Source organism: Scyliorhinus canicula, chromosome 7 (assembly GCF_902713615.1).
Source record: "Scyliorhinus canicula chromosome 7, sScyCan1.1, whole genome shotgun sequence".
NCBI classification, from domain to species: domain Eukaryota; kingdom Metazoa; phylum Chordata; class Chondrichthyes; order Carcharhiniformes; family Scyliorhinidae; genus Scyliorhinus; species Scyliorhinus canicula.
In genome coordinates this window covers 207,980,686-208,005,921 of record NC_052152.1, presented here as the reverse complement: position 1 = coordinate 208,005,921, position 25,236 = coordinate 207,980,686, and the positions used below count along the sequence as shown (strand labels likewise).

General features: G+C 45.7%; 1 protein-coding gene across 6 annotated transcripts in view; it reads right to left on the bottom strand.

The window, feature by feature from the left end:
• The window catches only part of LOC119969760 (copine-1-like), a 110,624-nt gene that overhangs the window by 31,655 nt on the left and 53,733 nt on the right, over positions 1–25,236 (bottom strand). Inside the window, exon 1 of one of the 6 annotated variants that reach the window (XM_038803816.1) lies at positions 5,068–5,198. The exons of 4 other annotated variants lie outside the window; for them this stretch is intronic. The gene's annotated coding sequence lies outside the window, so the exon portion shown is untranslated. Of the gene's footprint in view, positions 1–5,051; positions 5,199–25,236 lie in introns of those variants that run through there. One more of the 6 variants, XM_038803817.1, reaches the window with a different exon arrangement.

Sequence of the window (25,236 nt, the reverse complement as noted above, 5' to 3'; positions counted from 1 at the left end):
CTTTTACACATATGTGAGAAATAGGAGAATGACTAGAGCGAGGGTGGGTCCGATCAAGGACAGTAGTGGGAGATTGTGTATTGAGTCAGAAGAGATAGGAGAGGTCTTTAATGAGTACTTTTCTTCAGTATTTACGAATGAGAGGGGCCATATTGTTGAGAGGACAGTGTGAAACATACTGGTAAGCTCGAGGAGATACTTGTTAGGAAGGAAGATGTGTCGAGCATTTTGAAAAACCTGAGGATAGACAAGTCCCCCGGGTCTGACGGGATACATTAAAAGATTCCATGGGAAGCAAGAAATGAAATTGCAGAGCCGTTGGCAATAATCTTTTCGTCCTCACTGTCAACAGGGGTGGTATCAGGGGATTGGAGAGTGGCGAATGTCATTCCCCTGTTCAAAAAAGGGAATAGGGATAACCCTGGGAATTACAGACCAGTTAGTCTTACTTCGGTGGTAGGCGAAGTAATGGAAAGGGTACTGAGGGATAGGATTTCTGAGCATCTGGAAAGACACTGCTTGATTAGGGATAGTCAGCACGGATTTGTGAGTGGTAGGTCTTGCCTTACAAGTCTTATTGACTTCTTTGAGGAGGTGACCAAGCATGTGGATGAAGGTAAGGCAGTGGATGTAGTGGACATGGATTTTAGTAAGGCATTTGATAAGGTTCCCCGTGGTAGGCCTTTGCAGAAAGTAAGGAGGCATGGGATAGTGGGAAATTTGGCCAGTTGGATAACGAACTGGCTAACCGATAGAAGTCAGAGAGTGGTGGTGGATGGCCAATATTCAGCCTGGAGCCCAGTTACCAGTGGCGTACCGCAGGGATCAGTTCTGGGTCCTCTGCTGTTTGTGATTTTCATTAATGACTTGGATGAGGGAGTTGAAGGGTGGGTCAGTAAATTTGAAGATGATACGAAGATTGGTGGAGTTGTGGATAGTGAGGAGGGCTGTTGTCAGCTGCAAAGAGACATAGATAGGATGCAGAGCTGGGCTGAGATGCGGCCGATGGAGTTTAAGCCTGAAAAGTGTGCGGTTGTCCATTTTGGAAGGACAAATATGAATGCGGAATACAGGGTTAACGGTAGGGTTCTTGGCAATGTGGAGGAGCAGAGTGATCTTGAGGTCTATGTTCATAGATCTTTGAAAGTTGCCACTCAAGTGGATAGAGCTGTGAAGAAGGCCGATGGTGTGCTAGCGTTCATTAGTAGAGAGATTGAATTTAAGAGCCGTGAGGTGATGATGCAGCTGTACAAAACCTTGGTAAGGCCACATTTGGAGTACTGTGTGCAGTTCTGGTCGCCTCATTTTAGGAAGGATGTGGAAGCTTTGGAAAAGGTGCAAAGGAGATTTACCAGGATGTTGCCTGGAATGGAGAGTCGGTCTTACGAGGAAAGGTTGAGGGTGCTAGGCCTTTTCTCATTAGAACGGAGAAGGATGAGGGGCGACTTGATAGAGGTTTAAAAGATGATCGGGGGAATAGATCGAGTAGACAGTTAGAAACTTTTTCCCGGGTGGAACAAACCATTACGAGGGGACATGAATTTAAGGTGAAGCACAGCATCGTGGGACAAAGGGCCTGTTCTGTGCTGTATTTTTCTATGTTCTACCATTCACAGTATATTCCCTACCTGCATTAGACCTTCCAAAATGCATTACCCCACATTTGTCCGGATTAAACTCCATCTGCCATCTCTCCGCCCAAGTCTCCAAACAATCTAAATCCTGCTGTATCCTCCGACAGTCCACATCGCTATCCGCAATTCCACCAACCTTTGTGTCGTCTGCCAACTTACTAATCAGACCAGTTACATTTTCCTCCAAATCATTTATATAAACTACGAACAGCAAAGGTCCCAGCACTGATCCCTGCAGAACACCACGAGTCACAGCCCTCCAATTAGAAAAGCACCCTTCCATTGCTACTCTCTGCCTTCTATGACCTAGCCAGTTCTGTATCCACCTTGCCAGCTCACCCCTGATCCCGTGAGACAGATCATAAACTGACCATAGAGGGAGTACAACAAAGGTTCACTAGATTGGACCCTGGGTTGGTGGGGTTGAACTATGAGGATGGATTGAGGGGACTAGGCCTGAATTCTCTAAAGTTTCAAAGAACAAAAGGTGGCCTCTGTGAAGTGTACAAAATCCTTACAGGGCTCTGCAGGGTAGATATAGAAAGGATATTTGGAGGCGGGGGAGGCAGCTGCAGGGAGGGGTCCAGAACCACGGACACCATCTCAGAATAGGCGACGGCCAAGGCTGAGATGAGGAGGGAACGTTTTCAGGTTGGTTGCATTGGCCATGCTAAAATTGCCCCTTACTGACCAAAGATTTTCAGGTTAGGTGGGCTACGGGGATAGCGCCTGGGGGTGGGCTTAGGTAGGGTGCAGTATCCATGGGCCAAATGGCCTCCTTCCACATAAAAGGGAATCAATGGGCAAGTCTTCAATCAGTGGATGGTGAACCTGTGGAGTTCTCTACCCCAGAGGGTTGTGGATACTCAGGACATTGAGTCTGAACTCAGTTACTCCAAAGGGGGTCTGACCAAGGCTCTCAATAACTAAAACATCACTTTCCAATGGTCATGTGGATTATTTTTTCCTACCTGTGTATTTGGTTAGTGATGGACACCTGAACACTTCTACCCTTCCAGATAAACTGGCCTCTTACCATTAAAATTACTCTCAACTGATCCAAAGTGGGTGCCTTTACATTCCCTACACTGAACTCTCCCTCACACAACTTTGCCCACTCAGTATATATATTTACATTTTGTAAAAAGCTGAGGCCCTGAATTGGTTGGTTTGATCATCCACTGCTTTCTTTCAATAAATCTCCTGCTGTCCAGCAGCCCGACCGATATAAACAGAACGAGAACTTGTTTCTCGAACCCGGTCCCCTCATCGCAATAAATCTTGTGAAAGAAGTGTTGTTACAAAACGTAGCACTGTGCTATCATAACTGACTTCACACATGATGAACCTGAAGCACAATGACCTCAGCAATATCCTGTACACCCCAGCTTGCAATACTAACATCCTCTGGGCACCCGTGCCTCTCTCTGTACATGTTCTCCTGGGCTATATGCATTAACATGTTCACACACAGTTGTAACTGGAAAGAACTTGGTGAGCAGACAATGAGACACGCCCTACCTACTGCAGGCTGGAAGAACTGTTCACACCCAGTCACCAAAAAGGAACCCACACAAAATGTCTGCTTCATTTATAAAGCACGGGTGATAACAGAGACACATTAGGAACGCCAAGCAAATGTTTTTATTTAAACTGTTTACAGCTGGTTTACTGCACTTCCTCTGAATCTCCCGAGGCTAGGGTGGGAAAAGAGAGATTCTCATTTATGGCAAACACAGTCACTTCTCAAACCAGTCACACAAGCTGTTCTGCAGAACTGGGCGGTGCAAGAAAATCAGTTTTGGGTGTAAAAGACCTCTGTATTTAATGGGCAATTAAATATTGACAGAACATGCTGTCTCTATTGGTTTATAAATGTGTATCGCAGGGGCAACAGCAACCTTTGATCTGGATAAATGCTTGGAAGGGAAAGATTTACAGGGCTAGAGGGAGGGGATAGGAGGGCGGACTAATTGGTTTTCTCTACCAAAGAATGCAGCTCAGGCATGAGGCAAATAGCCACCTTCTGTGCTCGGTGATTCCATAACACGCACATCACTGGTGTGCAATAAAATCACATATTGCCCATCCGCACCGCAGAGACATAAAGGTAGTTTTTGAGAATGCTCAAAAACTACTTGAAGCCAAAAGTTTTGTCAGGGTGGGGAGAGCAAGCCAAGTCAGAATGTGGGGTTAGAGGCAGTAATTGGGGATGGGGAGGAAAGAGACTGCAATGAAATCATGGAGAAATCAGAAGGCAAGGCTGAGGGTTCTAAAATAAGTACGCTGGGGGAGAGGTCGATTAGTATAGGTGCGGCAGACTTCCAGATGAGCTCTGGCTTTGATGAGGCAGGGTTACTGTGGTTATGTTACTAGACTAATAATCTTGAGAATACGAGTTCCAATGTTTTATATATCTTTAATAGCTACTCTACGGCTTCCGCCAGAACCCAATTCACATTTCAAATAAAATGCCTTTGAGAAAATTCAATCGTCACTTCAGAAACATGCCAATTTCTGCTAAAACAAAGAAATTCTCTCCAAGATGCAGGGTAGTAATACACACAACACGTCCCCACAGGGTAGTAACACACGTTCCTTTATGCAGATACATGTTCACCGCATAACAAGGAAACAGCAAACTGCTCTCGCATTTTAGCATTTTGCAACAGCACCATTAGGGGATTGAAAATAAAACTCGGTGAGATTTAATTACATTATATGAACTGGAAAGAGAGAGGAGAAGATCCTGTGACTATCTTTGAAGGGCTTGGCTCTCCCCCTCCCAGCTCACATTGGCCACAGCAGCACAAGGAAGTGGATCACAAAAGCTCACCAATGGAAATAGTTCCAGGCATTTACAGGGGCAATAGCACAGTATGGCTGAGCTGTGTTAGCAGAGCAAAACCAGACTGAGAAAAAGCTGGGGTCTGAGCCAGGCACTCAAGGTGACACTAACACCCTGCAACACTATCACAGTATAATACTCAATGCATCAATATAACAGATCACAGTACAAGCAGCTCACATTGACAGTACAAGCAGCTCACATTGACACTACAAGCAGCTCACATTGACAGTACAAGCAGCTCACATTGATGCTCACATTGACACTACAAGCAGCTCACATTGACAGTACAAGCAGCTCACATTGACAGTACAAGCAGCTCACATTGACACTACAAGCAGCTCACATTGACACTATAAGCTCACATTGACACTATAAGCAGCTCACATTGACACTACAAGCAGCTCACATTGACAGTACAAGCAGCTCACATTGACAGTACAAGCAGCTCACATTGACAGTACAAGCAGCTCACATTGACACTACAAGCAGCTCACATTGACACTACAAGCAGCTCACATTGACAGTACAAGCAGTTCACCGTGACACTATAAGAAGCTCACACTGACACAGTAAGAAGCTCACATTGACGCTATAAGCAGCTCCACTCTCCTGCTAGGCTCTCCTCTCGGTCACTTGCTGCCAACGCCCAGCTCCAGAATGCTACACTTCCAGCCCCGCCTCTCGGCTCTGAATGGGCAGCTGCTCAGGGATCAGCCTCAGCCATTGGTCCATTTCCCTGTCACTCACAGAAAGGGACGGGTACTGACTTTCCTGTTGTTGGAGTCAGACTGAGCAGAGAGAGAGAATCACACACTGCAACTAGGAATACTCCACTGCCAAACACACACACACCATTGCCCAGACAACAACATATTGCACTCCCACAGATCACAATTCTCTTCCGCAAGGAGTGAGGGACCTTTCTTCAGCTAAGTTTAGGAATTAGCCTGGTAGCTTGCTCTAGAATCTGATTAACTCTACATTTGTATTGGAGACCAAACCCAAACTGCTCCCCGTGCCACCTCACCAAGATCATCTTTCACCAACAGCCCACATCGCAGGCATCACATTCCAACATTGTATTTCATTTCTTGTTCAGCTCCAAACGCTAAAGCTGCTAATCAGTCATTTTCAAAGTCGGGGCCGTGACTCGCGAGTGGGTCGTAGGCGGGTTTTGAGAGGGTCGGGGGGCCATCCATCGCGGTGTTCCCGATCACAGGAATTAATGTCCAACAGCCGCAGCAGCAGGCTTTTAACAATGCCGGCTGCAACCGGCTTTCCCAATGCGGGCACACTGAGAATAAAATGAAAATCGCTTATTGTCACAAGTAGGCTTCAATTAAGTTACTGTGAAATGCCCCTAGTCTCCACATTCCGGCGCCTGTTCGGGGAGGCTGGTACGGGAATTGAACCGTGCTGCTGGCCTGCCTTGGTCTTCTTTAAAAGCCAGCGATTTAGCCCAGTGAGCGAAACCAGCCCCATCCGTGCCTGCTCATCAGTGCGCATGCCCGGAGACCAGCGAGGAACACCGCCTCCTCCTGACGTCCATACGCTGACCCAGGAGAAGATCTTTTCAAAACTCAATGCACTCTTCCTGTCTGAATCAAGAACAGAGAACACGGACGTCACGTGCTCCGGGCGTGATTGCGATTCCTCCATTTTGTCAGCAGCAAACAAACAGCAGGACTGTAAAATTTAAAAATGGATCATTTTGTAATAAGGAAATGAGGGCCAGAGACAAACAGGCCAGGATCTCATAGCTAAACCTCTTGGAGAGACTGACTCAGGAGAATCCACAACAGGACAAAGCAGTGGTGGTGTGAGATCCAGAACCTCTGATGAACAACCCATACAGAAATGTAACATTGAATGACAAAGCAAGGGAGTTCGTGAGGACCAAGTTGGCTCACCTATCGCATTAAAGCTAAGTGAAAATGGTGGATCATGAAGGTCAGCCGGCATGGGGTGTTACGGACTTAGGCATGGGCCTTGAAGGTTGGCCGGTTGGTAAAAATGGGTCGCAGGAAAATAAGTTTGAAAAACACTGTGCTATTTCATAGAATTTACAGTGCAGAAGGAGGCCATTCGACCCATCGAGTCTGCACCGGCCCTCAGAAAGAGTACCCTTCTTAAGCCCACGCCTCCACCCTATCCCCGTAACCGCACGGACACTAAGGGGCAATTTAATACGGTCAATCCACCTAATCTGCATATCTTTTGACTGATAATGTGGAGATGCCGCCGTTGGACTGGGGCGGACACAGTAAGAAGTCTTACAACACCAGGTTAAAGTCCAAAAGGTTTGTTTTGAATCACTTGCTTTCGGAGCGCAGCTCCCTCCTCAGGTGAGTCTTTGGACTGTGGGAGGAAAGCGGAGCACCCGGAAGAAACCCACAAAGTCACCCGAGGCCGGAATTGAACCCACGACCCTGGAGCGGTGAGGCAGCAGTGCTAACCACTGTGCCACCGTGCCGCCCATTTCCAAAGACTTATCCTGATCTCTTCCTTTCCGCTACCTCCAGTGTCTTAATTTATCCTCCATTCTCATGCTACTTACCATCCTTATCATTTGTCTGTTGGCTCTGTCCAAGACATTTTGGTAAAATTTCTAGCATTGCATGTAGAGACTGACCGACTTGCACTCGGATAGTGCCTTTCACAACCTCGGTGTCTCAAAGCACCTGACAGCCAATGACGTACTTTTGAATTACAGCCATTGTAGTAAATGTCGCAAGTAAGTAAAGTCACCATAGTCCCAGATGATCATAGGCTGCTTTCCCCTTTGGGGGGGGGGGGGGGGGGGGGGGGTAAAGAACTGACTAGTGGTGATTTAACCTGAGGATCACCACACCTCAGGCAAGGGGCAAGGTTGAGCAGGCGGGGCCTTCATGGATAACCTCAGGCGATATGGGAATTGAACCTGCGCTGTGGCCTCACTCTGCATCGCAAACCAGCTATCCAGCCATCTCAGCTAAACCAGCCCTCCTTGTAAAAGTACCAATGTGATGTTGTCCACAAACTGAAAGCAAAAGTTACCCCAACCCGGCCCCATTGCACTCCATTGTGTTAATTGTATATTTGTGTTAGGGTGGAGGGCATTAACTGGGGATTTACCTACTCCCAATATCATTGGCTGTCCTCAATTAGAGGATTACATCTACTCAGTCGTGAGTTTCTGCCATTGGTCTTCATATGACTTTCACATGACCAGATTAGATTACATTGAGGTTTGTCACATGTACCGAAGTACAGTAAAAAGTATTGTTCTGCGTACAGTCCAGTCAAATCATTCCATACATGAAAAACATAGGACATAGGATAAATATACAATGTAAATACATTGACATAGACATAGGGTGAAACATACAGAGCGTAGTGTCGAGAAGATGTGTGGAGAGTTCAGTTCAGTCCATAAGAGGGTCATTCAGGAGTCTGGTAACAGCGGGGAAGGAGCTGTTTTTGAACCGGAGTGCATGTTCTCAGACTTCTGTATCTCCTGCCCAATGGAAGAAGTTGGAAGAGTGAATAACCTGGGTGGAATGGGTCTTTGATTATGCTGCCGCTTTCCCCAGGCAGCAGGTGTAGACAGAGTGAATGGGAGGTGGATTCGCGTGATGGACTGAGCTGAGTTCACAAATCTCTGTAGTTTCTTATGGTCTTGGGCTTAGCAGTTGCCATACCAGGCTGTGATGCAGCCAGATAGGATGCTTTCTATGGTGCATCTGAAGAAACGGGCAGCACGGTAGCATTGTGGATAGCACAATTGCTTCACAGCTCCAGGGTCCCAGGTTCGATTCCCAGCTTGGGTCACTGTCTGTGTGGAGTCTGCACATCCTCCCCGTGTGTGCGTGGGTTTCCTCCCACAGTCCAAAGATATGCAGGTTAGGTGGATTGGCCATGATAAATTGCCCTCAGTGTCCAAAAGTGCTCTTAGTGTTGGGTGGGGTTACTGGGTTATGGGGATCGGGTGGAGGTGTTGACCTTGGGTAGGGTGCTCTTTCCAAGAGCCGGTGCGGACTCGATGGGCCGAATGGCCTCCTTCTGCACTGTAAATTCTTTGAAATCTATGAAATTGGTAAGAGTCAATGTAGATAATCTGAATTTCCACAGTTTCTTGAGGAGGTATAGGCGCTGTTGTGCTTTCTTGGTCGGAGCGTCGACATGGGTGGACTAGGACAGATTGTTGGTGATGTGCACACCTAGGAATTTGAAGCCGTCAACCATCTCCACCTTGGCACCATTGATGATAACAGGTGGGTGTACGACACTTTGCTTCTTGAAGTCAATGACCATCTCCTTAGTTTTGTTGATATAGAATATAGAACATAGAACAGTACGGCACAGTACAGGCCCTTCAGCCCACGATGTTGTGCCGACCATTTATCCTAATCTAAGATGAACCTAACCTACACCCCTTCAATTTGCTGCTGTCCATGTTCCTGTCTAAGAGTCGCTTAAATGTCCCTAATGACTCTGACTCCACCACCTCAGCTGGCAGTGCATTCCACACACCCACCACTCTCTGTGTAAAGAACCTACCTCTGACATCTCCCCTATACCTTCCTCCAAATCACCTTAAAATTATGTCCTCTCGTGACAGCCATTTCCACCCTGGGGAAAAGTCTCTAGCTATCCACTCTATCCATGCCTATCACCACTTTGTGCTTTCTTTGCTCCAGTGAGAAAAGCCCTAGATCCCTCGACCTTTCTTCATAAGACATGCCCTCCAGTCCAGTCAGCATCCTGGTAAATCTCCTCTGTACCATCTCCAAAGCATCCACATCCTTCCTATAATGAGGTGACCAGAACTGGACACAATATTCCAAGTGTGGTCTAACTAGAGTTTTATAAAGCTGCAGCAAAACCTCGCGGCTCTTAAACTCAATCCCCCTGTTAATGAAAGCCAACACACCATACGCCTTCTTAACAACCCTATCACCCTGGGTGGCAACTTTATAGAACATAGAACAGTACAGCACAGAACAGGCCCTTCGGCCCTCGATGTTGTGCCAAGCCATGATCACCCTACTCAAACCCACGTATCCACCCTATACCCGTAACCCAACAACTCCCCCCTTAACCTTACTTTTTAGGACACTGCGGGCAATTTAGCATGGCCAATCCACCTAACCCGCACATCTTTGGATTGTGGGAGGAAACCGGAGCACCCGGAGGAAACCCACGCACACACGGGGAGGACGTGCAGGCTCCGCACAGACAGTGACCCAGCCGGGAATCGAACCTGGGACCCTGGAGCTGTGAAGCATTTATGCTAACCACCATGCTACCGTGCTGCCCACAACTTTGAAGAATCTATGTACGTGGACCCCAAGATCCATCTGTTCCTCTACACTTCCAAGAATCCTGCCTTTTACCCTGTATTCAGCATTCAAATTCGACCTTACAAAATGAATCACTTCACATTTATCACGGTTGAACTCCATCTGCCACTTCTCAGCCCAGCTCTGCATTCTGTCAATGTCCTGTTGTAACCTGCAACAACCCTCAACACTATCTACAACTCCCCCAACCTTCGTGTCATCGACAAACTTACTAACCCACCCTTCCACTTCCTCATCCAAGTCATTTATAAAAACCACAAAGAGCAGAGGTCCCAGAACAGATCCCTGCAGGACACCACTGGTCACCGACCTCCAGGTGGAATACTTTCCATCCACTACCACTCGCTGTCTTTTTTCGGCCAGCCAATTCTGTAACCAGACAGCCAAATTTCCCTGTATCCCATGCCCCCGAACTGTCTGAATGAGCCTACCATGGGGAACCTTATCAAATGCCTTACTGAAATCCATATACACCACATCCACTGCCCAATCTTCATCAATGTGTCTCGTCACATCTTCAAAGAATTCAATGAGGCTTGTGAGGCATGATCTGCCCCCCACAAAGCCATGCTGACTATCTTTAATCAAACTAAATAATCATAAATCCCATCTCTCAGAATCCTTTCCAATATTTTGCTCGCCACAGATGTAAGACTGATGGGTCTGTAATTCCCAGGGATTTCCCTATTCCCTTTCTTGAACAGGGGAACAACATTCACCTCCCTCCAATCATCCGGTACTACTCCAGTGAAGAGTGAGGAAGCAAAGATTATCACCAACGGCGCAGCAATCTCCTCCCTCGCTTCCCGTAGTAACCTTGGGTATATCCCGTCAGGCCCAGGGGACTTATCTATCCTGATGCTTTTCAAAATTTCCAGCACATCCTCCTTCTCAATACCAACCTGTTCGAGTCTATTAACCTGGTTCACACTGTTCTCATGAGCAACAAGGTCCCTCTCTCTTGTGAGTACTGAAGCAAAGTATTCATTTAGGGCCTCCCCCATCTCCTCGGACTCCAGGCACAAGTTCCCTCCACTATCCCCGATTGGCCCTACTCTCACTCTGATCATCCCCTATTTCTCACATAAGTGTAGAACGCCTTGGGGTTTTCCCTAATCCTTCCTGCCAGGGCTTTTTCATGCCCCCTTCTAGCTCTCCTCCGTCCATTTTTGAGTTCCTTCCTGGCTACCTTGTAACCCTCTAGAGCCGAGTCAGATCCTTGCTTCCTCAACCTTACGTAAGCTTCCCTCTTCCTCTTGACTAGAAGCTCCACTTCCTATCATCCAAGGTCCCTTCACCTTACCATTCCTTCCTAGTCTCAGTGGGACAAAACTATTCAGCACTCGCAGCAAGTGCTCCTTAAACAATCCCCACATTACTGTTGTGCATTTCCCCAAGAACAGTTGTTCCCACTTTATGCTCCTCAGCTCCTGTCTAATAGCAGTATAATTTCCCCTCCCCCAATTAAATACCTTCCCATACTGTGTGTTCCTATCCCTCTCCATGACTATGGTAAAGTCACTGTCACCAAAATGCTCTCCCACCGAGACATCTGACACCTGGCCTGGTTTGTTGCCAAGCACCAAATCCAATATGGCCTCCCCCCTAGTCGGAGGCCTAGTCGGCCTATCTACATATTGAGTCAGGAATCCTTCCTGCACACACCTGACAAAAACTGCTCCATCTTAATCATTTGCACCAAGGAGGTTCCAGTCAATATTCGGGAAGTTGAAGGAGGGTTTAAATTAATGTGGCAGGGGGATGGGAACCGATGCAGGAAGTCAGAGGAAAGTAAAACGGGGACAGAAACAAAAGGCAGTAAGGGGGAAAGTGTAAGGCAGAGAAGCCATAGTCAAAAATCAAAAAGGGCGACAGTACAAGGTACAGTGACTGAGGGGAGCTCAGTGACTAGGCTCAGTAATACTAAAAGGAATAAAACAGGAAGTACAAACATAAATGGAAAGCAAAGCATCAGGTTGTTACATGAAGATATGGGTTCAACAATAAGGAAAATTAGGAGAATAGTTAAAAGGAAAATAACTTAGGAGAGGTTACTGATAGAGGAGAGGTTATTGATAGAGGTGTTAAGATTCCAAACAGAGGAAGAAAGGCAACATAAGTGTACTTTACTTGAATGCTCGTAGTATTTGGAATAAGGTAAATGAGTTGGTGGCGCAAATCATCGTGAATGACTATGATTTAATGGCCATTACTGAAACATGGTTAAAGGATGGTCACAACTGGGAGTTAAATATCCAAGGGTATCAAACTATTTTAAGGACAGAGTGGATGGTAAGGGAGGTGGTGTTGCTCTGTTATTCAAGGATGACATCCGGGCAGTAGTGAGGGATAACACTGGTGCTATGGAAGATAAGGCTGAATCCACTTGGGTGGAAATCAGGAATAGCAAGGTGAAAAACTCACTGACAGGAGTAGTCTATAGGCCACCAAATAGTAACATTATGGTGGGGCGGGCAATAAACAAAGAAATAACGGATGCATGTAGAAATTATACAGCAGTTATCATGGGGGATTTTAATCTACATGTTGATTAGTTTACCAGGTCAGTCAAGGCAGACTTGAGGAGGAGTTTATACAATGTATCCGCGATAGTTTCCTAGAACAGTATGTAATGGAACCTATGAGGGAAAAAGCGATCCTAGATCTGGTCCTGTGTAATTAGACAGGATTGATTAATGATCTCATAGTTAGGGATCCTCTCGGAAGGAGCGATCACAATATGATGGAATTTAAAATACAGATGGAGGGTGAGAAGGTAAACAATAGTGTTTTGTGCTTAAACAAAGGAGATTGCAATGGGATGAGAGAAGAGCTGGCTAAGGTAGACTGGGAGCAAATACTTTATGAAACAGTGGAGAACATTCCAAGCGATTTTTCGCAGTGCTCAGCAAACGTTTATACCAACAAAATGGAATGACGGTAGAAAGACGGAAAATCGATCGTGGATATCTAAGGAAATAAGGGAGAGTATCAAATTGAAGGAAAAAAGCACACAAAAAGTGGGAGACTAGAGGATTGGGAAATCTTTAGGGGGCAACAGAAAGCTACGAAAAAAGATATAAAGAAGAGTAAGGTAGATTATGAGAGTAACCTTGCTCAGAATACAAAAAGTTTCTACAAATATATAAAACAAAAAAGAATGGCTACGGTAAATATTCGTGTTTTAAAGGATGAGAAGGGAGATTTAATGATGGGAGATGAGGAAATGGCTGAGGAAATGAACAGGTTTTTTGGGTCAGTCTTCACAGTAGAAGACACAAATAACATTCCAGTGACTGATGGAAGAGAGGCTATGACAGGTGAGGACCTTGAGAGGATTGTTATCACTAAGGAGGTAGTGATGGGCAAGCTAATGGGGCTACGGGTAGACAAGTCTCCGGGCCCTGATGGAATGCATCCCAGGGTAGTAAGAGAGATGGCTAGGGAAATTGCAGATGCACTAGTGATAATTTACAAAAATTCACTTGACTCTGGGGTGGTCCCGGCGGATTGGAAATTAGCAAACGTGACACCACCATTTAAAAAAAGGAGGTAGGCAGAGAGCGGGTAATTATAGGCCAGTTAGCTTAACTTCGGTAGTAGGGAAGATGCTGGAATCTATCAAGGAAGAAATAGCGAGGCATCTGGATGGAAACTGTCCCATTGGACAGACGCAGCATGGGTTTATAAAGGGCAGGTCGTGCCTAATTAATTTAGTGGAATTGTTTGAGGTCATTACCAGTGCGGTAGACAATGGGGAGCTAATGGATGTGGTATATCTGGATTTCCAGAAAGCTTTGACAAGGTGCCTGGATAAGATCAAGATGTATGGCGTTAAGGATAAAGTAGTAGCATGGATAGAGGATTGGTTAATTAATAGAAAGCAAAGAGTGGGGATTAATGGGTGTTTCTCTGGTTGGCAATCAGTAGCTAGTGGTGTCCCTCAGGGATCAGTGTTGGGCCCACAATTGTTCACAATTTACATAGATGATTTGGAGTTGGGGACCAAGGGCAATGTGTCCAAGTTTGCAGATGACACTAAGATGAGTGGTAAAGCAAAAAGTGCAGAGGCTACTGGAAGTCTGCAGAGGGATTTGGATAGGTTAAGTGAATGGGCTAGGGTCTGGCAGATGGAATACAATGTTGACAAATGTGGGGTTATCCATTTTGGTAGGAATAACAGCAAACGGGATTATTATTTAAATGATAAAATATTAAAACATGCTGCTGTGCAGAGGAACCTCGGTGTCGTAGTGCATGAGTCACAAAAAGTTGGTTTACAGGTGCAACAGGTGATTAAGAAGGCGAATGAAGTTTTGTCCATTGCTAGAGGGATGGAGTTTAAGACTAGGGAGGTTATGCTCAATTGTATAAGGTGTTAGTGAGGCCACACCTGGAGTATTGTGCTCAGTTTTGGTTCCCTTACTTGAGAAAGGACGTACTGGCGCTGGAGGGTGTGCAGAGGAGATTCACTAGGTTAATCCCAGAGCTGAAGGGGTTGGATTACGAGGAGAGGTTGAGTAGACTGGGACTGTACTCGTTGGAATTTAGAAGGATGTGGGGGGATCTTATAGAAACATAAAATTATGAAGGGAATAGATAGGATAGATGCGGGCAGGTTGTTTCCACTGGCGGGTGAAAGCAGAACTAGGGGGCATAGCCTCAAAATAAGGGGAAGTAGATTTAGGACTGAGTTTAGGAGGAACTTCTTCACCCAAAGGGTTGTGAATCTATGGAATTCCTTGCCCAGTGAAGCAGTTGAGGCTCCTTCATTAAATATTTTTAAGATAAAGATAGATAGTTTTTTGAAGAATAAAGGAATAAAGGGTTATGGTGTTCAGACTGGAAAGTGGAGCTGAGTCCACAAAAGATCAGCCATGATCTCATTGAATGGTGGAGCAGGCTCGAGGGGCCAAATGGCCTACTCCTGCTCTTAGTTCTTATGTTTGTATGGTCATCCCAATATGTTTGATTCTCAGCTACTCTGTAATATATTGCTACCACTACATCCTTTTCATCTTCCTCTATTTTCATGTGGTGGCCTCGTTGTCGGTGTTTTGCTGACCATTGACTCTCCACACATCTCCATTCCTTGATATCACATTGGGGCAAGGAGAAGAGGCAGGGCCCAGAAACCACCTCAGCCGATATGGGAACGGAATCTGCAGTGTTGGGGTTAAGCACAAGGCCCTAGCCAACTGAGCTAACCATTCCCCTATCATCTCCCAGATTAACCTTAAAAAAACCTGTACCAATTCTCAATTCTGTAAGCACTGAAGAGATAGGACCATTCCCTCGTTCGAGTCTGCTCCAGAAATCAATAAAGATTACGGCTGAGTAGCTCCATCACGTTTGTCTCACTTGATGCAGCATTAGTGCACCTTCCATGATAATGACATGAATAAACACAGGTCAGGCAACAGGCTAACAGCAGAATACCAGATAATTTACAATGTACTGCTGGGTTTTAAGTCATAACTTTAATTTGTACCGTCTCTTTAAAAGTCAGAAACCTTAAGGGAAGAGATTTGCTGCTGGCGAGGGAGGTTTGCAAAGATTCCTGATCAAAAGGAAATCAGTACCACACAACTGCACTGCATTCTCTCACAAAAATACTTGACACCAAGCACGAAGCGAAAACAAAACACAAGCAAAAGCACTGTCCAATCAAACGAAGGAATTATGCAGAAACAGGCCATTCAGCCCAAGCCAGAGTTAGTATTCCATGTGAGCAAATCATTCTCACCACCTTTACCCAGCTCTGTTCCCATGTCACTTCTTACATTTATCCAATTTAATCTTCAACATCAACTGCACTGTAAGGTCAGGTAGACCTCAGGTTTAAGGCACATTAAAACTCTCTCTACTTTACCCCAAATCCAACCCCAGAAGAGAATTCGCTCCAACGCTACTTTAACACTTTCATTTACCAAACCACCTACCTGTACGAGCAGGAACTACCGTTAATTTACCAGCATTTTCCCCCACAATGGAATTGTATTTTCAGATGTGACCAAAAACTGCCCAAACTGGTCTCCGTTAACTTCAAACTATACAACTGACAAGTGCTGAGTTTTACTCACCGGTCTAAAATCAAGTCTACTCTTCTCTGAACGCACTTACATGTGAATGAGGAAGAGAAGGCCATTCAGCCCCTCTTAACTGCTCCGCCATTTGACAAGCTAATGGCTAATCTGACTGTGACCTCAACTCCAGTTACCAGAACCACTCCCATACTTTAAGATTCTTAACTAAGGGAGTCGATGTAATTCTACTTTAAAATCCTCAACCGTTCTTTCAGACCGCACTGGAACTGTTTCCTTCTGTTATGTTTCAAGGCTTTAATGCAATCAGGCTCTATTGTCATCGCTTAAAAAAAGACCATCCTCAAACCATTACTTTTTTTTTATATCTGGGATGCACACCGGAAGGGTTAACATTTTACCCAGTTTGAATTATTAGCTCCTGGCTCTCAAGATATTTTAAATCACTCTGAACTAGCAGTTATCACTTGCCTGAGATTTACAGACTAAAGCCATGAAACCTGAATCAAAACTGGCACCTGCATCTCCGACGAAGCTCCGCCAGTCGCAGAGGACGTCCAAGGCCCCCGATCGTCTGATCGAGTAGATATGAACTCTTAATGGACATTTTTTTCCTCTGACTCTGTAAATAATTTGCCGTGTGATAACACAACTCTGTACATGGTTACGAGCCAGTGGGCAGCCGCCGTTGGAGAGGTAATGAAATGAAAATGAAATGAAAATCGCTTATTGTCACGCGTAGACTTCAATGAAGTTACTGTGAAAAGGCCCTAGTCGCCACATTCCGGCGCCTGTTCGGGGAGGCTGTTACAGGAATCGAACCGTGCTGCTGGCCTGCTTGGTCTGCTTTCAAAGCCAGTGATTTAGCCCAGTGTGCTAAACAGCCCCAGGTATAGTCCCATATCATTAGCCATACTACCAATAAATTGTCCCACCCGCACCGGACTACCAGTCATGGCTGGACGCCCGGGCATTCTTCCTCCCTCTCTCTCTCTCTCTTCTCCTCTCCCCCCCCCCCCCGGTTCCTTTCTCAACAAGGGGTGAACGTGGTAGTATGACTAGAGGTACTACGGTACCTGGGAATGTGAGCTACCATTGGTGGAGAAGGCTCGCTACTCATTGGCCCAAGTGTTGCCTTTTCATTGGTCAAGACGTAAGGTAGCTCCGCCAAATGAGGCGGGGAATAAGAACCCGTGTTTCCCAGCAGCCATCGTTCTTTCTGTACTCGAGCTGCTGGGGAAACATCTTGTAGATTAAAGCCTTCAATTCGGACTACTCCTTCGTTTCAGTGATTATTGATCGCGCATCAATGGGCTTATTACCATCAGAAAGCACAGCACCTGCTTCAAATGTCAGAGCCTTCAATTGCATTGGTTCCAAGCTTTGGAATTCCCTCTCCCTAAACTATTCCAACTCTCCCTCTTTTAGGATGCTCGTTAAAAAATTACCTCTTTGACCAAAGCTTTGGGTAGCCAGGCCTAATATCTCATGTGGTTCAGTGTCACATTAGTTTGATTACACTTCAGTGATACGCTTAGGGACTTTTTAAACCACACGGAAAGTGCTGCGTAAACACAAATGGTTGTTGATGATCAATTGTACATTTATCGATGTTCCGAGGATGAGGAGCTTCAGTGAAGTAGAAAGATTGGAGAAGCTTGTTCTATTCCTGGAGAAGAAAAGATTAGGAGAAATTTAACAGAGCTGTTCAAAATTTTGAGGTTTGTTCTTGTTATGGAGGGAGCGCAGCAAAGGGTTACCAGGCAGATTCCTGGGTTAGGGGAACTGTCATCTGAGGAGAGACTAAGTTGGTTTAGAAGAGTGAGAGGGAATCTCACATAAACTTACAAAGTTCTAAAAGGATTAGACAGGGTAGATTCAGAAAGAATGTTCCCGACGGTGGGGGAGTCCAGAACTAGGGGCCATAGTTTGAGGATTAGGACTGAGGTGAGGAGTAATTTCTTCACCCAGAGAGAGTGGTGAATCTGTAGAACTCACTGCCGCAGAAAGTAGTTGAGGCCAAAACGTTGTGTAATTTCAAGGAGGAATTAGATACAGCTCTTGCGGCTAAAGGGATCAAAGAATATTGGGGGGGGGGGGGGTGGGAAGGTGGGATCAGGGTATTGAACTTGATGATCAGCCATGATCATAATGAATGGTGGAGCAGGCTCGAGGGGCCGAATGGCCTCCTCCTGTTTCAGGTTTCTCTGTTTGGGCAGAGTAGTTCGGGAGGAACTGTTCCCATTGGTGGAAGGAAGGATGGAGAATCAGAGGGCACTGATTGAAGGCAACTGGCAAAAGAAGCAATGGGGACACCTCTTCACACAAAGTGCCTTCAGAGTGTGGTGGAAGCTGGTTCAATCGAGGCTCTCAAAGCGAATTAGATTATGGGAAAAGGAAATATTCGCTGGGCTATGGGGAAATGCAGGCAGACGCACTAAGAGAATTCCCTTTTCAGAGGAACAGCACAGACGACGGGCTGAATTGCCTCCCTTTGTGCTGTAGCCATTTGATGATTGCTAACTGGAATGATAACGGAGTGAATTAATTTATTTAGTGGTATTGTATGCATTTAAGTCTTATACATGCTTCTATCAAATATTTCAACCCCACCTCCGTATATTCACTTTCATTATAAATTGATTTCAATCATTTTCTACCATTGCAAGATTACTGAGATTAGTTGACAAAATAATTTTGCTGATTGGTCATACAAATTATACAGAACATCTTCCATGTGTGTGGCCAACAGTGTGATCCTTGATTGAGTGGATAGCACTCTTGTCTGTCAGTTAGAGCAGAGAGGGTTTATGTTCCACTGCATGGATTTGAGTGCACAGTCCACGGTGACACAACTGAGATAGGCTGCTTTCCAACAAGACTTTAAACGGACGTCCTGTCTGCCTTCTCAGATAAATACATAAAAAGATTCCACTGCCACCATTTCAGAGAGCTGGCAAGTTCTCCCTGGCATGCAAGGCACACCAGGGCAGGCCATTTAGCACCTCAAACCTGTTCTACCATTCAATTAGATCATGACTGAGCTGTGCAGCTCAACTCCATTTACCTACCTTTGCCTCACACTCCTTACCCAACAAAAATCCAATGATCCCTCAGTCTCGACAACTTTTACCCATTTCGCATTAAATCCATCCCTTAACACAGCGTCCGTTTTCACGTGCGCACCTCTGCCTCATCGCCACCACTCCAGCCTGCTCCGCTGTCTAAATTTCAGACTGCTCATCCAAAATCCAGTGCTAGGTGAGCCGAAATTTCCTCCCGCTAAATATTGGGAAGGCCGATGCCATCGTCGACAGCCCCCACTCCAAATTCTGTTCCCTAACTACCAACTCCACCCCTCCCCCTGGTAACAGAGACGAAACCGTTCGCAACTTCGGTGTCATAGCTGACCCCAAGGTGAGCTTCCCATCACACATTCACACAATTATCGCCGTAACATTGACAAACATCACCCCGCCCAAGTTAGTCTGCTGCTGAAACCCTCCATCTTAAGGCTTGACTATTCCAACACTCTCGTGGCTAGTCTCCAACATTCTACCCTCTGTAAACTTGAAGACATCCAAAGGTCTGCTGCTCGGGTATTAACTGGCATCAAGTCCCACTCCCTTACCACTGCTATGTTTGCTCACCCACACTGATGCCAAGTCAAGTAATGCCTTATTCTAAAATTCTCATCCTCGTTTTGAAAATTCCTCCGTGGCCTCATTATCTTTAGTCTCCTCCAGCCTTACAAACCTCATATCTTGGGCTGGTTTATTACATTAGAGACGCTACATAAATATAATTTGTTGTTGTTGCATCCACAGCAGCCTTTTGGGGCGTGATTTCCAGTTTCCCAATACCCAGAGAGTGATAAAATGCTTCCCGATTTCCCCAAGTAGCCAAGCTATCATTTTTGGAACATACCCGTATATTCTCTTCTTTAACCTAGTCAGCTCCTTTTACCATCTTGTCTATATTTATCCCATAACATCGTTGTGATGAAGCTAGCTGTGCACAGATTGCCTGCTGTATTTCCTAAGCTGTAAATATGCATCAGAGATAAAGGTTTGAATTGGCTGCGAAATACTGAGGGAGATGTTCTGTGACTGTTAACAAGTCAAAACAAATGCAAGTTCTTTCTTTTCTCTGAACATTAATCGTTACTTGTGTAGCTGTGCAAAGCTTTTATTCTCAAATCTGGCGGGTTGCCGTTAGCTGGCTGACTGCATGTTACGTGTGCTGCATATTGGGGGTATTAGCTGAATTTACAGCATTGCTTGACAATAGATGTCCAGTATTCAATGTCTTTTCATAGAATCATAGAATTTACAGTGCAGGAGGCCATTCAGCCCATCGAGTCTGCACAAGCCCTTGGAAAGAGCACCCTACTTAAGCCCACGCCTCCACCCTATCCCCGTAACCCAACCTAACCAAAGCCCACGCCTCCACCCTATCCCCGTAACCCAACCTAACCAAATCACTGAGTGTCTTTAAGATAGAGATAGATAGGTTCTTGATTAATATGGAGATTGGGGGTTATGGGGAAAAGGCAGGAGAATGGGAATGAGAAAAATATCAGCCATAATTGAATGGTGGAGCAGTCCCAATGGGCCGAGTGGTCCAATTGTGCTCCTATGTCTTATGGTCTAACATTTTGGACACTAAGGGGCAATTTAGCATGGCCAATCCACCTAACCTGCACATCTTTGGACTGTGGGAGGAAACCGGAGCACCCGGAGGAAACCCAGGCAGACACGGGGAGAACATGCAGACTCCACACAGTAACCAGAGGCCGGAATTGAACCCGGGATCCAGGAGCTGTGAGGCAGCAATGCTAACCACTGTGCCACCATGCCGCTCTATCAAGACTTTTCTCCTCCACTTAATCTCAGACGGTGATTGGGGAAATATTGACTCCAATGTATCCCGGGCTGAGAGATTTGTATTATCATACAGGTAGACTGGTATAATCTGAGCAGATGGCAATTAAGTGCCGTCAGCTTTGCAAACAGCTTCCCAGAGGTCATTCAACCACCAACCCCCATCCTCCCCTCTGCTGCTCACCCCTCACCATTCCATTAGATTAGATTACCACAGACGTGGAAACAAGGTTCAGACAGGGCGCGGGAGGGATACAAGATAGCCAGGAGGGAACTGAAGAAAGGGATTAGGAGAGCTAAGAGAGGGCATGAAAAATCTTTGGCGGGTAGGATCAAGGAAAACTCCAAGGCCTTTTACACATATGTGAGAAATATGAGAATGACTAGAGCGAGGGTGGGTCCGATCAAGGACAGTAGAGGGAGATTGTGTATTGAGTCAGAAGAGATAGGAGAGGTCTTGAACAAGTACTTTTCTTCAGTATTTACAAACGAGAGGGGCCATATTGTTGAGAGGACAGTGTGAAACAGACTGGTAAGCTCGAGGAGATACTTGTTAGGAAGGAAGATGTGTCGAGCATTTTGAAAAACTTGAGGATAGACAAGACCCCCGGGCCTGACGGGATATATCCAAGGATTCTATGGGAAGCAAGAAATTAAATTGCAGAGCCGTTGGCAATGATCTTTTCGTCCTCACTGTCAACAGGGGTGGTACCAGGGGATTGGAGAGTGGCGAATGTTGTGCCCCTGTTCAAAAAAGGGAATAGGGATAACCCTGGGAATTACAGACCAGTTAGTCTTACTTCGGTGGTAGGCAAAGTAATGGAAAGGGTACTGAGGGATAGGATTTCTGAGCATCTGGAAAGACACTGCTTGATTAGGGATAGTCAGCACGGATTTGTGAGGGGTAGGTCTTGCCTTACAAGTCTTATTGACTTCTTTGAGGAGGTGACCAAGCATGTGGATGAAGGTAAAGCAGTGGATGTAGTGGACATGGATTTTAGTAAGGCATTTGATAAGGTTCCCCATGGTAGGCTTATGCAGAAAGTAAGGATGCATGGGATAGTGGGAAAATTGGCCAGTTGGATAACGAACTGGCTAACCAATAGAAGTCAGAGAGGGGTGGTGGATGGCCAATATTCAGCCTGGAGCCCAGTTACCAGTGGCGTACCGTAGGGATCAGTTCTGGGTCCTCTGCTGTTTGTGATTTTCATTAATGACTTGGATGAGGGAGTTGAAGGGTGGGTCAGTAAATTTGCAGATGATACGAAGATTGGTGGAGTTGTGGATAGTGAGGAGGGCTGTTGTCGGCTGCAAAGAGACATAGATAGGATGCAGAGCTGGGTTGAGAAGTGGCAGATGGAGTTTAACCCTGACAAGTGTGAGGTTGTCCATTTTGGAAGGACAAATATGAATGCAGAATACAGGGTTAACGGTAGGGCTCTTGGCAATGTAGAGGAGCAGAGAGATCTTGGGGTCTATGTTCATAGATCTTTGAAAGTTGCCACTCAAGTGGATAGAGCTGTGAAGAAGGCCTATGGTGTGCTAGCGTTCATTAGCAGAGAGATTGAATTTAAGAGCCGTGAGGTGATGATGCAGCTGTACAAAACCTTGGTACGGCCACATTTGGAGTAGTGTGTGCAGTTCTGGTCACCTCATTTTAAGAAGGATGTGGAAGCTTTGGAAAAGATGCAAAGGAGATTTACCAGGATGTTGCCTGGAATGGAGAGTTTTTTTTTAAATTTTAGAGTGTCCAATTGTTTTTTCCAATTAAGGGGCAATTTAGCGTGGCCAATCCACCTAACCAGCACATCTTTGGGTTGTGGGGGCGAAACCCACGCAGACACAGGGAGAGAATGTGCAAACTCCACACGGACAGTGACCCAGGGCCGGGATTGAACCTGGGACCTCACCGCCGTGAGGCAGCAGCGCTAACCACTGCGCCACCGTGCTGCCCCTGGAATGGAGAGTTGGTCTTACGAGGAAAGGTTGAGGGTGCTAGGCCTTTTCTCATTAGAGCGGAGAAGGATGAGGAACGTCTTGATAGAGGTTTATAAGATGATCAGGGGAATAGATGGAGTAGACAGTCAGAGACTTTTTCCCTGGGTGGAACAAACCATTACAAGGGGACATAAATTGAAGGTAAATGGTGGAAGATATAGGGGGGATGTCAGAGGTAGGTTCTTTACCCAGAGAGTAGTGGGGGCATGGAATGCACTGCCTGTGGAAGTAGTTGAGTCGGAAACATTAGGGTCCTTCAAGCGGCTATTGGATAGGTACATGGATTATAGTAGAATAATGGAGTGTAGATTAATTTGTTCTTAAGGGCAGCATGGTAGCATTGTGGATAGCACAATTGCTTCACAGCTCCAGCGTCCCAGGTTCGATTTCGGCTTGAGTCACTGTCTGTGCGGCGTCTGCACATCCTCCCCATGTGTGCGCGTGGGTTTCCTCCGGGTGCTCCGGTTTCCTCCCACAGTCCAAAGATGTGCAGGTTGGGTGGATTGGCCATGATAAATTGCCCTTAGTGTCCAAAATTCTATGATTTATGATTAACCTAGGACAAAAGTTCGGTACAACATAGTGGGCCGAAAGGCCTGTTCTGTGCTGTATTTTTCTATGTTCTATGTTCTACGTGCACCTCAATTCCATTTACCCACCATTGCCCCATAGCCTCTGACACCTTTCCTCAGTTTGAAGAACTGGTTCACAATTTTGCTCTTCAATAGCCTCACTCTAACATTAATCTGTGCCCCACATTCCCCTTCCGGAGGAAATAATTTATTTCCTTTTTCCCTTTCCGATCTCTAGCATTTTCAACACCTCCATTAGATCCGTCCTCAACCTTCCAAACTCAAGGGAGCACAAACCTTTACAAGGTGTCAGCTGGAGTAATCGTGGACACCACACCTTTGGCAGGGCGTCAAGGCCTGGGGGAGGGTGCAATGCGGCTAACCAGGGTAAAACTAGGATGAGGTGGTTGTCAGTTAGCTCTGTTGGTTAGATGTGTGATGCAGGATGACACCAATGGTGTGGATCCAATCATCGTTCCAGCATTGGTAGCGCATGAAGACCAGCCTCTGTACCTTCCCCACAGTGGAGTGGTGGCCATCAAACTATATAACAATTCTCTCTCACTCTCTCATGGATGCCTGTGGTCTTTTCAGGACTACAACTAATTAGCTTACCAGGCACGAGGCTCAGTTACATTGGGAGATTGGAGAAAGTGAGATTATTGTACTTAGAGCAAAGAAGGTTAATGGGAGACCCAATTTCACGGTTCAAAATTATTAGGCATTTTGATGAAGTAGGGGGAAACTATTTCCTGTTAAGTGGACCAATAATCAAAAGTCATAGATTTAACATTGGCAAAATGACTAGGCAAGAAATTAGGAGAATTTTCTTCATGCAGAGGACAAAGAACTAAAACACTGAGCACAATCCACAGGAACTTTAAAAAGGATGGGTATTGGAAGATGATTAATTTACAGGACTATGGGTGGGGGGGAGCTGACATGTGGAACCAAATTTGGTAGCTCTTTCAAAAACCTGGCACAAGCATGTTTGGCCAAATGGGCTCCTTCAGTATTGCAAATTCTATGACTCTAACTTGCCCTCATAATTCAACTTTAAGCCATTCAAAATAATACCTACAGGTCCAGACCATATACCCCGACGAAGAGGGAAGATGAGATAGTAAACTGGAGGACAAAGGCAAATCAGGAATACCACCTCCAATTGAGCAGCTGACATAGATACAACCAGTGATTAATAAATTCAGCATTCATGTCAGGACATGATTCATACATGGAAACATATGAAAGAGTAGGAGGTGGCCATTCGGCCCCTCAAGTCTGCGCCGCCATTCAAGAAGATCACGGCTGATCAGTTTGTGTTTCGAGTTCCACGTTCTCAGCTACCCAGATAACCTTTGATTTCCTTGCCAACAAGAATCCATCCTTTTCAGTCTTTAAAATGTTCATTAACTCAGCCTCCACTCCTTCTGAGGCAAGTTCTAAAGTCGCACAACCCTCTGAATCGATTTCTCATCTCGGTCCTAAAAGGCTTTCATAGATACAAATGCATTCCCTGTGGTTACTCCCGAGAAGGGGATTGGGAGGTCAAAGTCTTGGGAACATTTAAAACCAGATGTTGGGATGGGAGCAGGTTGTTTATATGAATGAACTAAGATGGGCCTTCCTCATCCCTATCTCATGAACTGTTCCAACTGCTTCAGCAAGTAATTAAACGATACATGTATGTTTTAAATAGAAGCTATATCTATTTTCAATATAGCCAAAAACACACATCAGTCCAGTAAATGACAGTGACCTATGATATAGAGAGTGTTCAAGTTACTTTAAACATGCTGACTATGTTACTTTTCTTAAATTAAATTAATATTCACTATTTTAAATGTAACATAGGAAGCTACACCCCAGCGGCTGCCTGCGCCCTCGCCCACCCCAGCGGCCGCCTGCGCCC